Source organism: Camellia sinensis, chromosome 7, assembly GCF_055761805.1.
Source record: "Camellia sinensis isolate YWXY chromosome 7, ASM5576180v1, whole genome shotgun sequence".
In the NCBI taxonomy this organism is placed as follows: Eukaryota; Viridiplantae; Streptophyta; class Magnoliopsida; order Ericales; family Theaceae; genus Camellia; species Camellia sinensis.
Window position 1 is genome coordinate 69,285,294 of NC_138967.1, and position 13,683 is coordinate 69,298,976.

The following is a 13,683-nucleotide window of genomic DNA, read 5'->3' on the forward strand; positions in this document are numbered from 1 at the left end:
AAGTTAAATGTAGAAAAGGATTTATTTATTTATTCTTTCCCAACTTCTTTCTAATTTTAGGGGTTGTTTGGGGTGTCCTAAATAAGTGTATTTTTTTGTCTTTTTGGATTAAAAAATTGAGGAAAAAAGTATGGATGTTTGGGTTAACTTTTTGACTTTTTATAAAAAAATATGTATTAAAAAATTGTAAAAATTGGTTTGTAGGAGAAAATTAGGATTGAGAGTTATGCAGCCGTAATTATTGACTTTTGATGAATAGTGTTAATTTTTTAACTTTTTGAGTAATTTTTTGACTCTTTCTTATCTTCCCAAACTTGGCCTTAATATCCAAACATAAACTAAAATAAACTATTGGGAGACAGAAAGTGTACTAATGTTCAGTACCACACCCCTTGTGTCTCTTCTATGTATTTTTTGTGTATGGAATAATACTGTTTTCAATAGGTTCTTGTTTTTCAATGAAGAATGGGCAAATTACATTTTGCCCATCAACTAATGTGCAATTGATCCTAACCATTAGGCAGGATCTTTGAAATAATTTTATATATTTATTATTATTTTTACAAATTTGAAACCCAAACACAATAATATTTTTTATTTTAAGAAAAGTTCAGTAGATGAAAATTAATAAGATAAATATGGTTCTCTTGTTTAGGTCATTACTGTGGTAGAATCATTATACCTTAGTTTAGGTGACAAAATTGTTTTTATTTTTTTTTATTTTTTATTTTTGTGACAAAAACATGAAACCCAACATTATTTTTGAAACAATAGAAAACCAAAATCCATAGTCCAAAATAAATGAAATAAAACATTTCTCCAAAGACGCTGATTAATTTCTCAATCACTCCGGGGTTGCACCCAATTTTACTAGGTCACATACCATGTCATGAACATGCAAGTAATTTTGGGAGGTCACACACCAAGTCATGAACATACAATTGGCGGCTGTCTGTGCTGGGTTGGACTGATAAATTATTAATTAAATAAGTGGCTCTTTGATTAATTTATAAAAAAATAAAATAATGGAAGAATCATGTGAGCGAAAATATTTAGGTATATGTGATTGTTTTGGAAAGGTACTAAAAGTTGGTTTTTTTTTTTTTTCTGAAAAAATATGAAACAAAAAAAATAATATAATTTAAAATAAGTTAAAAATTAAAAAATGACTTTTAATTATCTCCCAAAATAGTCCAAAATTGTGAACGTGCATAGCTCTTGTCACCTTTACCATTAATGGCCGATGCAGTTTTTCCAGCTTCCACTCCATTGGTGGGACATTAATACACACGTTGTCATTTGGTGTTACATAGTATATACTAAAAATTATTAATTTTAATACACATATATATATATATATTCTTTCAAAAATTATTTGATGTTTTTAGAGGAAGATTATGTGATGATTCAATTAGATAATGTTGTTAATTTAAATTATAAGATTCTTTACTTTAATATTGATATTTTGAAAAATGATATTTGGTTCATAAATCTAAATTGTAAGTCCATGTTTCGAAGCACTTAAAACCAGGCATATGGCTAACATAGCTTGCATAAAATAACAATTTCGAACTAACCAATCTTGCTTCGAGGCCTGGCTCGGGTATTTTGAAGCATGAAATTTCTCTTAAGAACGGCCATATTTGTCTTCGAAGGGTCTTATATAAGCGAAAGTGTAAAATAAGTCCTTTGGCCTTTGGACTTTCTATACTGCTTAACCAATAACTGGTTCCATAGTGCTTATCTATGCTGAAAGAATAGGCCAGAACCATATTCTAACCATAGGTCACTACAAAGAACCCTTCGAAGGAAACTTCCTTTGTTTGGAAAGTCTAAAAGTGCGCCTCCAAGATTCCTGAAAGTGAACAAATCTTAACTATGCTTGAATTCAAGGTATAAGACTAGCTTCAAAGCCAACTACCTATTTTCAAAGCTAAGCTAAGTATTTGAAAACTGACTTCGAACCCGACTAACAATTTTCAAAGCTAAGCTGGATGTTTGAAGTATATTTCCCTCCTTCATAAGGTATCCACATACTAGCTCGGAGATAGTTTTCTTCCTTGTTTTTCTTAGGGATTTTAAAATAAAAGCTTTAATCACACATGGGTTAGAACCGAGGTCCATTTAACCCATTATATTAAATGGGTAACTTTGGACAAAAAGGTTTAAAACCCCCTCTTTTCGCGCTTTATCTACACACTTGTCCAAAGTTTCACTCCTGTTACCCCTATCTGCAACTCTTTGCCCTTCCGCTCACTTCCTTCTTTCAATTCCTTGCTAATGGCTTCTTCTTCCAAAATACCAGTCGTCGAGATTGTGAGCCCATCTGTGGCTTTGAGGAGAATCATCAAAGAATAATGTGACAAATACAAGGCCGATGAACGGTATGCTATCGATGGGAGTATCTTTATTCCCCGACACCATGCTCAAGGGGAGTTTGTTCTTGGACCCATTTTTAGAGAAGCTCCCACCCAACTCACTGCTTTGTATCCGCGCTTAGAGGATCAATGCCTCATTTACAAGGGTGGCCTTGATTGGGGAAGTTGGAAAATAAACCGTCCCCATCGCTCCTGGCCCACATTGAGGCCGGAATGGGAGAAATGGTACGACCGCGTCGTTCCTGCTAGGATGCTGGACCTCCAAGAACTCTGTCTCCTCGACGCCCTTCGACTAGCTAGGTTTTCCATTCCTGAAGACCCTTTTCTCATACATGTTGCTCTTTGTTTTTGGAACCCCGCTTTCAATTTTTTTCAATTTCTTTCAATTTCGGTATGGCATGATGGCCCCCACTGTCCTTGACATGTGCCGTCTTCTAGGGTTATCACCCACTGGTACTCCATTCGGAACTGATTATCTTGATATTAATGTTTCCTTCTCTATTCCCCCTCTGATTTCTTCCTCTGGTGATTTTGTGAAGTCTGAGAATAAAAAGGAAGGTCCTGTGACCGATAGGGAGTTCTTTTCTTTTCTCTTATATTGGCTCTACAAATTTCTATTCTGTACCTCCTCCCAGAGGATTATGCCTGAATTCGCCTCTCTTGCCAAGGCTCTTGCTTCGGCTAAGAAGATATCTTTAGTTCCTTATGTACTGGGTCATGTATATAGAGCTTACTCTCAGTTTTGTGAGAAACCCCTCGATGCTAACCAAGGAGGACCACTTTGGGTGTTGCAACTCTGGCTTTTTTCTTACTTCACTGACTTATATTCCAGGTGCTTGAGATTTTTGGTCCAAGACCCTACCACTTATGGAATGAAGTATGCCAGAGTTTCACTCTACCCTTCTAGCTTTGATTATTACCTTACTTTCTTCTATCAACTTCCAGCTTCCCCCCTTTCCACCTTCTTCTACCTTTCTACGGCTAACACAGGGCCAACATGGCTGAGGACTTTCCTGGCTAACAACACCTGCTCCAACCCCATTTACAGGGATATGTGGGCCTTAATTTTGATTCCAATGGAGCTCTACATTGGTACCTTGAACTTTTGAGCTTATAAGTGTATTGCTGAACGCTATTGCCCTGCCCAATTTGCTAGGCAATTTGGGCTTACTCAAGGAATTCCTGTCCCTCTCTGCAGCTGAACTAACCCCAATCTTGCAACCAGAGAGCTGAAGGTGCCAAGAACCAGGCTAGATGAGGCAACTTCCAAGTTGATGTAAGACTTGGTTGAATTCAGGTCCCTTCATCTCACACAACATTGCATTGAGGAGGTACTAGAATTGGTAGATAGCCAATATGGAGGTGCTCCTGGCTATCTCTCTTTGGGATCTGTTAGTAGGACTAGACGTGTCCTCTCAAGCTAAGTCCAAAGAGACCGGGACCACTACTATTGCCTCCACTACCCCTGTCATCCTAACTCTTACTCCTGTTTTCTCTGTGTCTGCTCCTACTGCCTCACCTCATCCTCCAATAATTACTAGAACTACCTCGAAGAAAGACATGCATTTCCATTTTCCCTTTCTCTTTCTTTTGTGATGCCTTACTTATTTACTTATAGCTTCTATTCTTAGTGCAGGAGCTCTATAGGAAGACTCTCTTCAGAGAGCTCAAGCTTTGAGCATTCTTGAGGGTTAGCAGCAACAACAGAGAAAAAGGAAACTCTTGCTTGATCCTGAAGAAGAGGTGCCTGAAACTCCTACAGAAGAAGAGGAAACAACAAAGGAAAAAGAAACTGAACTTAAGAGGAGGAAGAAAATGACAGTTTCTCCTTCTGATTTTTCCCAGAACCCTACTCATGAGGTAGCTGCCAAGACAGTGGAGCAAGAACATTCCAAAGAAGTTATCGTTTTCCAAAGGTCTGAGAAAGAAGGTAGCAACAAATGCAAAGAGAAAAGGCTGCTGCTGCTAAAGCAACACAAAAGGAGGCTGTAAGGAAGAAACAAACTGCTGAGCTCTATGCCCTTCGCAGCTTTTCAATCATCATCATCACAACCACTAAAGCTGGTAATTTTCCTTTAATTCCTTTTGATTCCCTCTCCAGAATTTAACAAAAAGTTAACATTTTCTTTCTATTTTCTGATATGCAGCAGCAACAGTCATTCCCCTTTTGACATTGGCTTCTTCAGCCTCAAAAGAAACAAGAAAGGCTCATACTAAAGTGCAAATGAGTATAGAGCTCATTCAGATGATGCTTCCACTTCCCAGCTCTATACTCCCCATGCCTTCTTATTTGAAGCAAAGCATCCCACCTTCCTTATGCCCAGGCTTAACTCTATATCTGCCCTATCTTTTTTTCATCTTATCTCATCTCATCTCATTTTACTCCCCCTATAGTCTTGGTTGCCCCTTTACTATTTGAGAGAATTCCAGTTGTCACTTTATCTTTAGTGGTAATTGGTACTCACAAGGAAGACACTGGTGGCTCACCAATTTTTTTCTCACCATCCAGCTCCAATCCCTCTTCTCTTGACTTGCTGGTGGCTAGGACAATAGACACTGCTAGGGATTCCTTCTCTCCTTCTCCTATCCCTAGGTTTCCATCTCTTCCTTCAACCAGTGATTCTTCTGTATTGCCAATGTTAGAGGAAGAACTGGACATCTTCGAGGCTCAACTGGCCAGCTTAATTGGCATCTTCACCAGTTCGAGCACCAAGCAGTGAGATTGAGCCATTGGTCCTTGCAGACTCTCTCTTGGAAATTATTGAGAGCTTCTCAACTACTACTGAAGCTTCTTTGCCTCAGGTGGACTTAGACACTTGCTTGGACCTGCTATAATCATTCTCAAGGATTCCATTTAAAGCCTTATAAAAGCCTATCATTAAAAATGGTTTCCTTAAGTGCTGCAAAGTGTTTAAGTAGTCCAACATGGTCTTCTCAAGTCACTTATCCCAAGTAGCAGCCACCTTAGATTTTTATGTCAATATCTGCCAGATGGCCAAAGTTGCAGAAGAGAAACTGCTAAAAGATAAGGAGTTTATCTCCCATATACATGCTGAGATGTTTGAATTAAAGGGACAACATTCCTATGCCTTCCAGTTTCGAACCCAACTCTTGGAGAAGAAAGCCCAACTGGAAGAGGAGCTAGCAGCAGTCAATCCAGTCTTAGATCGAAATGCTAAAAAGCTGTAAATTACTAACTAAAGACTGGCTGACAAAAAGCAGGACATGACAACAGCCATTCAGTTGTTCCCATCCCTTAGAAGTAGAGAATCAGTTGTAAGGGAACAACTGAAACATTGTACTAATTTTTGGGCTCGTTATGAAATGAAATCCTTATTTGTTATTTAAGTGCTTCATGTTCTTTTGTTTACTCTTACTTAGCATTTCTCACATTTCTTGTGTTTCCCACACAGTTGGATAATAAGGTTTCAAATACTTGCCATTGATTTTCTTAGGATGCACATATCCATTTAGATTTCTCAGATGGTATGCTCCCCCTGGCAAGACTTTATGAACTTGATATGGTTTTTTCCAATTAGGTGACCATTTGCCAAATTTATGGCTCTTAATGCCTACTGGAAGTATTGTCTTCCACACTAAATCACATTCATCAAAGCTGATGTACTTAACTTTTTTATTATAGCTCTTGGCTGCCTTCTTCTTTTGGAATATGATATTATTTAATGCCAAAATTCTAACTTCATCTACATCCTCTAATTCCAAGAACATGCTTTGATGGTACTGCTCAGTAGTAAACTGGTCTTGGCATTTTATCCTTAAGGACTTAATGTAATTTATACAGGCAGTACTGTATCATGCCCATATACTAAGGCATAAGGAGTGATCCATGTACTTGACCTTGGAGAAGTCCTATAAGCCCACAATACATCTAACAACAAGTTGTGCCAATTCCTAAGATTATCTTCCACAACTCTTTATATTCCTTTTTTCAAGGACTTGTTAGATGATTCTACTTGACCATTTGCTTGTGCATAATAGGGGGTGGAATTGATAAGACTAATTCCAAATTCTGCTACGAAAGACTTCACCATCTTCCCATCAAACACAGTCCCATTATTTACAATTATGGTCTAGGGATGCCAAACCTATGAATTAATTCTCTAATAAGTCCAATAACCTCAGTTTGATCCACAACCTTATAAGGCTTAGTTTCGACCCATTTAGTGAAGTAATCTGTGGCCACTAGAATGAAACAATAATGCTTCGAAGAGGGTGGATATATTTTTCCTATCATATTCATTGCCTATACTCTAAATGGCCATGGCTTCACTACTGCATGCAAATCAGCTATTGGCACATGTTTTATCATGCTATGCTTCTGGCATGCTTGACATCCTTTTGCGTACTCTATACAATCCTTTAGGATGGTTGGCCAATAGTAAGAATGCTTTCGAATGCAACCATCTCATCTTCACACTAGGCTGATAGGCTCCACAAATACCTTCACGCACCTCAACCATAGCAGTCAGTGCTTCTTTTAGCCTTAAACATTCCAACAGCAACCCATCTGCTCCCCTTTTGTAAAGAGCATTGACATACACTATATATTGCATGGACTATAATTTAATTTTTCTGCTAGTCTTCGAAGAAGGGCCAGTTAAATATTGAATGATTAGATGTCTCCAATCATGCTCTTCTAAGTTATTCTAGTTAACTTCTACCATGATATTCCTTTTAGCAAAATGTGGTATTAACTTCTGATATGTTGCTTGACTTATGTCCACTTGGAGGTCACCCTTCTAAAATTCGAGGCCTTCTGGGCTATATCACTGGTCATGAATCTTGGAATATAAGTCACATTGGCTATCTGAAACTGAGAAAGCAAATGCAATGCAGTAACATAATATGACAACATGTTTGCACTTTGACATTTGAAAATTCCCTTTACTTAGTTGATTATCAATTGAGAATCCCTAAATATATCAACTGCATGAGTCTGTAATCCAATAAGTATCTCAAGTCCCATTATTAAAGCTTCATACTCAGCTTGGTTATTGAAACAAGTAGTTTCATCAACTCTGAAACCATGTGTGGTTTTTACCCCTGTAGTGATTTAATTATAACACCAATTCCAACCAAACCATTGGCTTTTGATCCATCGAACCACATTTGCCATAGCTCAACATTGACTATACCAAGGTCCATTATCTCTTGGCTTTCTATTTGACATGGATGATCTGCCAAGAAGTTAGACAAAACTTGTCCTTTTACTGCCTTTTGGAAGAAATATTCTAGATGAAATTCTGATAGAGCTAATATCTATTTGCTAATTCTTCCTCTTAGCATAGGTCTAGATAATATGTATTTAACCAAGTCTGTGGTTGCAATTACCAAGACAACAGTAGACAAAAGATAATATCTTAATTTCATTGCTGTAAAGTACAATGCTAGGCACAGCTTTTCTACAGTTGAGTATTGACATTCACAAGAATTTAAAAACATACTAAGATAATAAACTGCTTGTTCCTTGTCTTCTTCATTGTCTTGAGCCAGAAAAACTCCCAATGAATCTTCTGCTGCAACAATGTATAACTTCAAGGGTTTATTTCTCCTTGGTGGCATCAACACTGGAGGCTTGGCCAAATAGGCTTTGATCCCTTCGAAAGCAACTTGATGCTCAGCTGTCCACACAAACTTTTCTTCATTTTTTAGCTTTAACAAAGAAGAAAAAACTTTAGTTTTCCCTACAGTATTAGAAATAAATTTTCGAAGGAAATTAACCTGACCAAAGAATATTTGTGATTCTTTCTTACTTGATGGAGGATTAGCCTCAATGATGGCTTTGACTTTATTATGATCAAATTTTATTCCTTTCTTGTATAGTACATATCCCAAGAAGTTTCCAGCTGATACACCAAAAACACATTTGATAGGATTAAGCTTTAACTTGAACTTTCTCATTCTTTCGAAAATTGTTGTCAAGTGAACTAGGTGTTTCTCCATAGACTGAGATTTTACAACAATATCATCAATGTAACATTCAAGGTATCCTCCAACAAGATCACGAAAGATAGTATTCATTGCCCTCTGATATGTTGCCTGAGCATTCTTTAAACTAAATGGCATCTTAACCCATTCGAAGGTGCCAATATTCCCAGGACACCTAAATGCTGTCTTGTAGACATCCTCTGTAACGCCCCAACTTCTAGGCCGCTAATAAATCAAATCAACCTCAAATTTATAATTGCAGATAACTCAAAAATATACAAATCGTCTCCATAAATAATTAACTCAAATGTCTCTAAAACATAAATTATACAAATATCCAAAAATAATATATAGTTGTGGACTAAAAAATCTCCAACTCAAATAATCTCTTTAGATGCTTCAACCCCAATCGCCACTAAATTTGCTCCACACCTGAAAAATAAATTAATTCGGGAAATATACAATACAACAGGAATAACAAGGCTCGGATAGAAAATAAATCAACAGAGATCCAACAATTACACAACCGATTAGATTCGATAATCAAGCAATTTATCAAATTGCACAAACAAGCCAACTGGACATATGATAATTTATCAAGAACCAAATACCCAGTCCTACTCGGTACATGACCAGTGATCGGCCTCACCCACCTCACCTAAGCACAACCGCTTATCCAGGCTATTGGTGCAAGCTATTGGCAAGGTCTACTCGATCCATGTACGGAGCATTTCCATGTCATTTCGCTAGACAAATCAACATTGACTACACAAAACAACTTCATAGAATTTATCAAATGACCAGAGTACTCAAACGTGTTAATAAAATGATTTCACAGGATTTATCAAATAATCACAATAATCAGGAGGATTACAAATTGAAAGTAATTAAAATAAACTCTTTGCAAAGAGATTTAAAGGAATCATATTGTATACCACTGAATTACCTCAAATCAATCTCTTCCATCTCTAACACTCGAATCTCGATATTTCTCCATGAATCTCCAAAGTGGCATAAGGTATGTAAGGTTTCACAAAATCTACAACTCTCCTCCTTTACGAAAATGCTTACACTCACTCTATACACTCTTAATCTAAACTCAAAATTTCTATAATTTAAGAGAGAACAATATGCGAGAGATAGAGATATGGATAGACCAAGAAGAAGAATGATAGAAATGGTTAAGAGGTGAGCTCAATTTTTAGGCAAGGATACTTGGGACAAAAGAAAAGGAAAAATAATAAAATAAAGTTTACTTGGTGGGCAAGAAAGCGGTGTACTTAGAGAAAAAGAAAAATAACTTTCCTTGGAGACAAAGTAACTTGGAGTCTAAAGGAATACGAAGTGATTAGGGGACTTAATTATGTGATTAGACAAGATTTAGTTAGCATCTAGTTGGAATGGAACTAGGTTGGGAACACAATCCCTTGATTTAGGGGTACTTGGTACTTTTGCTTCTAGAATGCCATGATTACAAGCCTTGAAAATTGATCCCTCACACTCTCCTAGGTTGGCCGGCTATGGGGAAGGGAAATGGAGAATATTCTATTCAATATATGTGTACTATGGACATATTCCCAATGTATATATATAGATCCACAAATTGATTTGGTGGTACTATAGTATAAAAAGTACATGTACTAGTTTGGGGTAAATCTTGAAATTAATAAAAGAAATGAGGGCTTGGAATTAAACTTATGTATTGGAACCTTATTCATGTAGAATTAAATTAAATTAGGTTAAGGAACCTAATTCGGCTAGGATATTCTTGTTCCGATAAAAATTAAAAGTGCTAACCGGCAAGATTCAAAATAATTTAAGAAACTAAGGGGCTTTAAGAAAATAATTAAAACGTAAGGGTTTTTAAAGAAAATACATTTTTCAGGGGCTTCATATCCTTCTCTACAATGCAGATCTGGTTGTAACCAGAATGCCCATCCATCATAAACAAAATCATGTGCGCTGCTGAACTGTCCATCAATAGATCAACTATAGACATGGGGTATTCATTTTTTAGAGTTGCCAAATTCATATTTCTAAAATCGATGCACACCCTCATCTTGCCATTCTTTTTAACCACAGGCACAATATTAGACAACCATTCAATATACCTGACTGTTCTAATAAAGCCTACCTTAAGAAGCCTAAGAATCTCTTTCACTTTTTGAGCCATTTCAGGGTTCATCCGTCTTGGTTTCTACTTGTGTGACTTGAAATTAGGCTTCATAGGAAGCCTATGTTCCACTAATGACCTGTCCAATCCAGGCAGTTCATTATAAGACCACGCAAAACAATCCTTATATTGCTTTAAGACTACCAACAGCAGGTTCTTGTCAATGAGACTTAACCAAGCATTGATGTAGGGGGGTTGTTGTGTAGAACCTTCCCCTAAGTTGACTTCTTTCAAAGGGTCTTGTACTTGAGCACTTACTGATGCTTCTCTTTTGACTTCCTCTACCTTCAAAGCAACTTCTTCATTTTGTTATGCTCCTACCTTCTCTGGCTCAACATCTTTGCTTTCTTCCTCATAGACAAAATCTATCTATAAGGCTTATTCTTCCTGTATTTTCTGGACTTTTGTATCGATATCCAATGCACAGTACTTATCAAGGGCCAAAGGCCTGGCCTTTTGTTGCTCATGATTACAACCAATCACAATGGCTTCCCTTTCTTGTTCATATACCTTTTGGACTATTGACTTTACGTCCAATGCTGAAAACTTGATTAAGGCCAAGGGTCTGACTTCTTGGTTTTTATCTTCTTGCCTATAACCAGGCATCATTGTCATCTTTGGTGACGAACTCTTCATCAGCACTCTTCTGCACTAAGTGCTTCAGGTGTACTATTTCCTCATCAGCCGTCACTTCGACTGTTCCATCAGGCTTCCTCAGTACACTGAGCGGTACAATTCCTTTAGTGTATAGCTTGGCCTCAACAAAATCAGCACATGCAATGAAAGGCTGCAGATCTGCATTGATTTCCTCTATTTCCCTATTGCACATAGCTATCATCATCTTCTGATGTAGAGAGGAAGGCACATACTTGGTGTGGATCTAGTCCCTACCAAGCAAAGCATTATACTTGGCGTTACAGTCTATAACAAAGAATGCTGTTATGCAATCTCTGGTTCTCACACTTAGGTTGATGGGCAAAATGTCCTAAGCCATTTGCTTATCCCCAGTAAAACCAGCAATGGTTGTGCTGGTTGGAATCAACCTAGGGTTTCTTTTCCCCAACTTCTTCAAAGAGGACCTTGGAAGCAGGTTTACTGCTGCACCGTTGTCCACTAACACCCTATTTATTTGTATCTCATCGAAGTAGGCCTTGATGTATAGGGCTTACCGTGCTGGGTCATAGATATTGTGGGGTACTCGAAGGGATATGAGAGGTTCATGCTCACCTCCTCACTTCCCTCATTAGTTTTCATTGGCGTGGCCACTTCTAACTCATCTTGAACCATGCTGGCCTGTGAATCTTCACTAGAAACTGGAATGGGGTCATCTTCCTAACCTTCTTGGTTTCCCTCTTCAACCTGTAATTCCTGTGGCAGCACATATACCATATTTATTGGCACTAGGGGGAATAAACCAAACTGAACTGCTGGCTATACTTGTTTCCTTTCCAAGTTAGCTTGTTCCGCTATTTTAGAAGCATCTTCCATGTTGCATTCTGGTACCTCTGTGCTGGAAGGTTCCTTCAAAGCAGCCTGTTGGTGATCTATCTCTATTGGCGATCTATCTCTATTGGCTTGTCAACCAGAAAGGTTTATTCAGCCATGAAGGCCTCAAACATTTCATCTTCAACTACTGTTCTCTCTTGGCCTAGCTCAGTCCCTTCATTTGTCTCTCCATCACTTTCCATTAAGGCCTTCTCGAGGCCTGGTAAACTGGATTTTTCTTTGGCTCTCAGTTCAGCATGAATTTTAGGCAACTGTTCCATGCTGGCACTCCTCTTGATCTTAGGAGCAGGCTTTGAACCTATCCCCTCATCTGCCTGGTCTTTTGCTTGTGCCATGGAAGTACTCTCTCTGCTTAGTTTCAGATCCCTTTGATACTGGGTGTATCTTTGTTGGATCTTCCTCCTTTGAGACCTGAAAATCATATGAACCACATCTGGCTCCTTTATTTTTGGGTTCTTTAATAACACCAAATTATTTGGAGCTGCCAAGGGAGATTTGATCATTCTTCCCTGGTCTCCAAAAGTGTTTCTTTGGGTAGGCATTTCCTTAGGTTTATTCTACATGACAAACCAATCTGGAACTCCTGGGACCCATGAGCCCACTGGCCTAGCTGCTGGATCTGTTGTCCCACTCTTTGAAGCAGTCTTTGGGGGCCAATCAACAGTCCTGGTCTCATGCCTTACACTGAATCCATGCTTCCTTTCAGGCTGGTTGTCTACCCTATAATAATTGGGTGGCCTACCTTCATACAAAGGCCTCTTACCCCTTGATTGCATCCTAGTGTCTGGTGGACTAGCCAAAGATGAATGTTGTCTAGGACTAGTTGGATATGGCCTTTTGTTGTAGGTGCTAGCTGATTTTCGATCCTTCTGTACATCTTTATAATATTGCTTCCCATAAACTGGGAGCCCCTTCAGCCATTTGTAACTCATCTTGCATCTAGGACACATCCTTTGCACTACAGCTGCCTCGAGGGAGTCATCATCCAATACCTCCTCAGTAGAGTCATCCCTTTGGCCTGCAGAGTTCTGTCCACTTGCTGGTGAACTACTGGTGTCCTTCTTGAAGGCAGCCTAGCTAGCCACATGCATTTGCACGGAGACTTCCTCCAATTCCTTTAAGGATATGTTTTGGAAATCTGGCATGCCAACATTGGCTGCAGCCTCTTCAATTTCTGGAAACGGATTGGTGTCAATTCCCACAGCTTTTTTAGTGTTGGCTGAAAACTTTAGCCTTCCCTTCTAAATCTGTTCTTGGATTATGTCTTGAAAAACAATACAGTTTTTAGTTAAATGAGTCCAAAAATTGTGTCATTTACAGTACAGTTTTCCTTTAAGTTCTTTAGGAGTAGGGATCTTAACTCCCTTTGGTAACTTTAGGAAATTTGCTGCAAACAAATGATCAAAAATATCATCTACTTTTGTTAAATCAAAAGAGTACTTCCTATGAAGGTCTTTCTTTTTAAACTGCTGGTCTATTGTATTGTCTTTCTGAATTAATGCTTCATAGGTCGTAGGTTCTTTTCCTACGATCCCTGTTGCATCAATTTCATAGTTAGGGTCTCTATAGTAGGTCTTATATGATGCATTACTTCGATCTTGTTCCTCATCGAGTAAAGTTTCATATCTGGACACTTTATAGGTTAATTCCACTAAATCTTGAAACTCAGTTGAATCA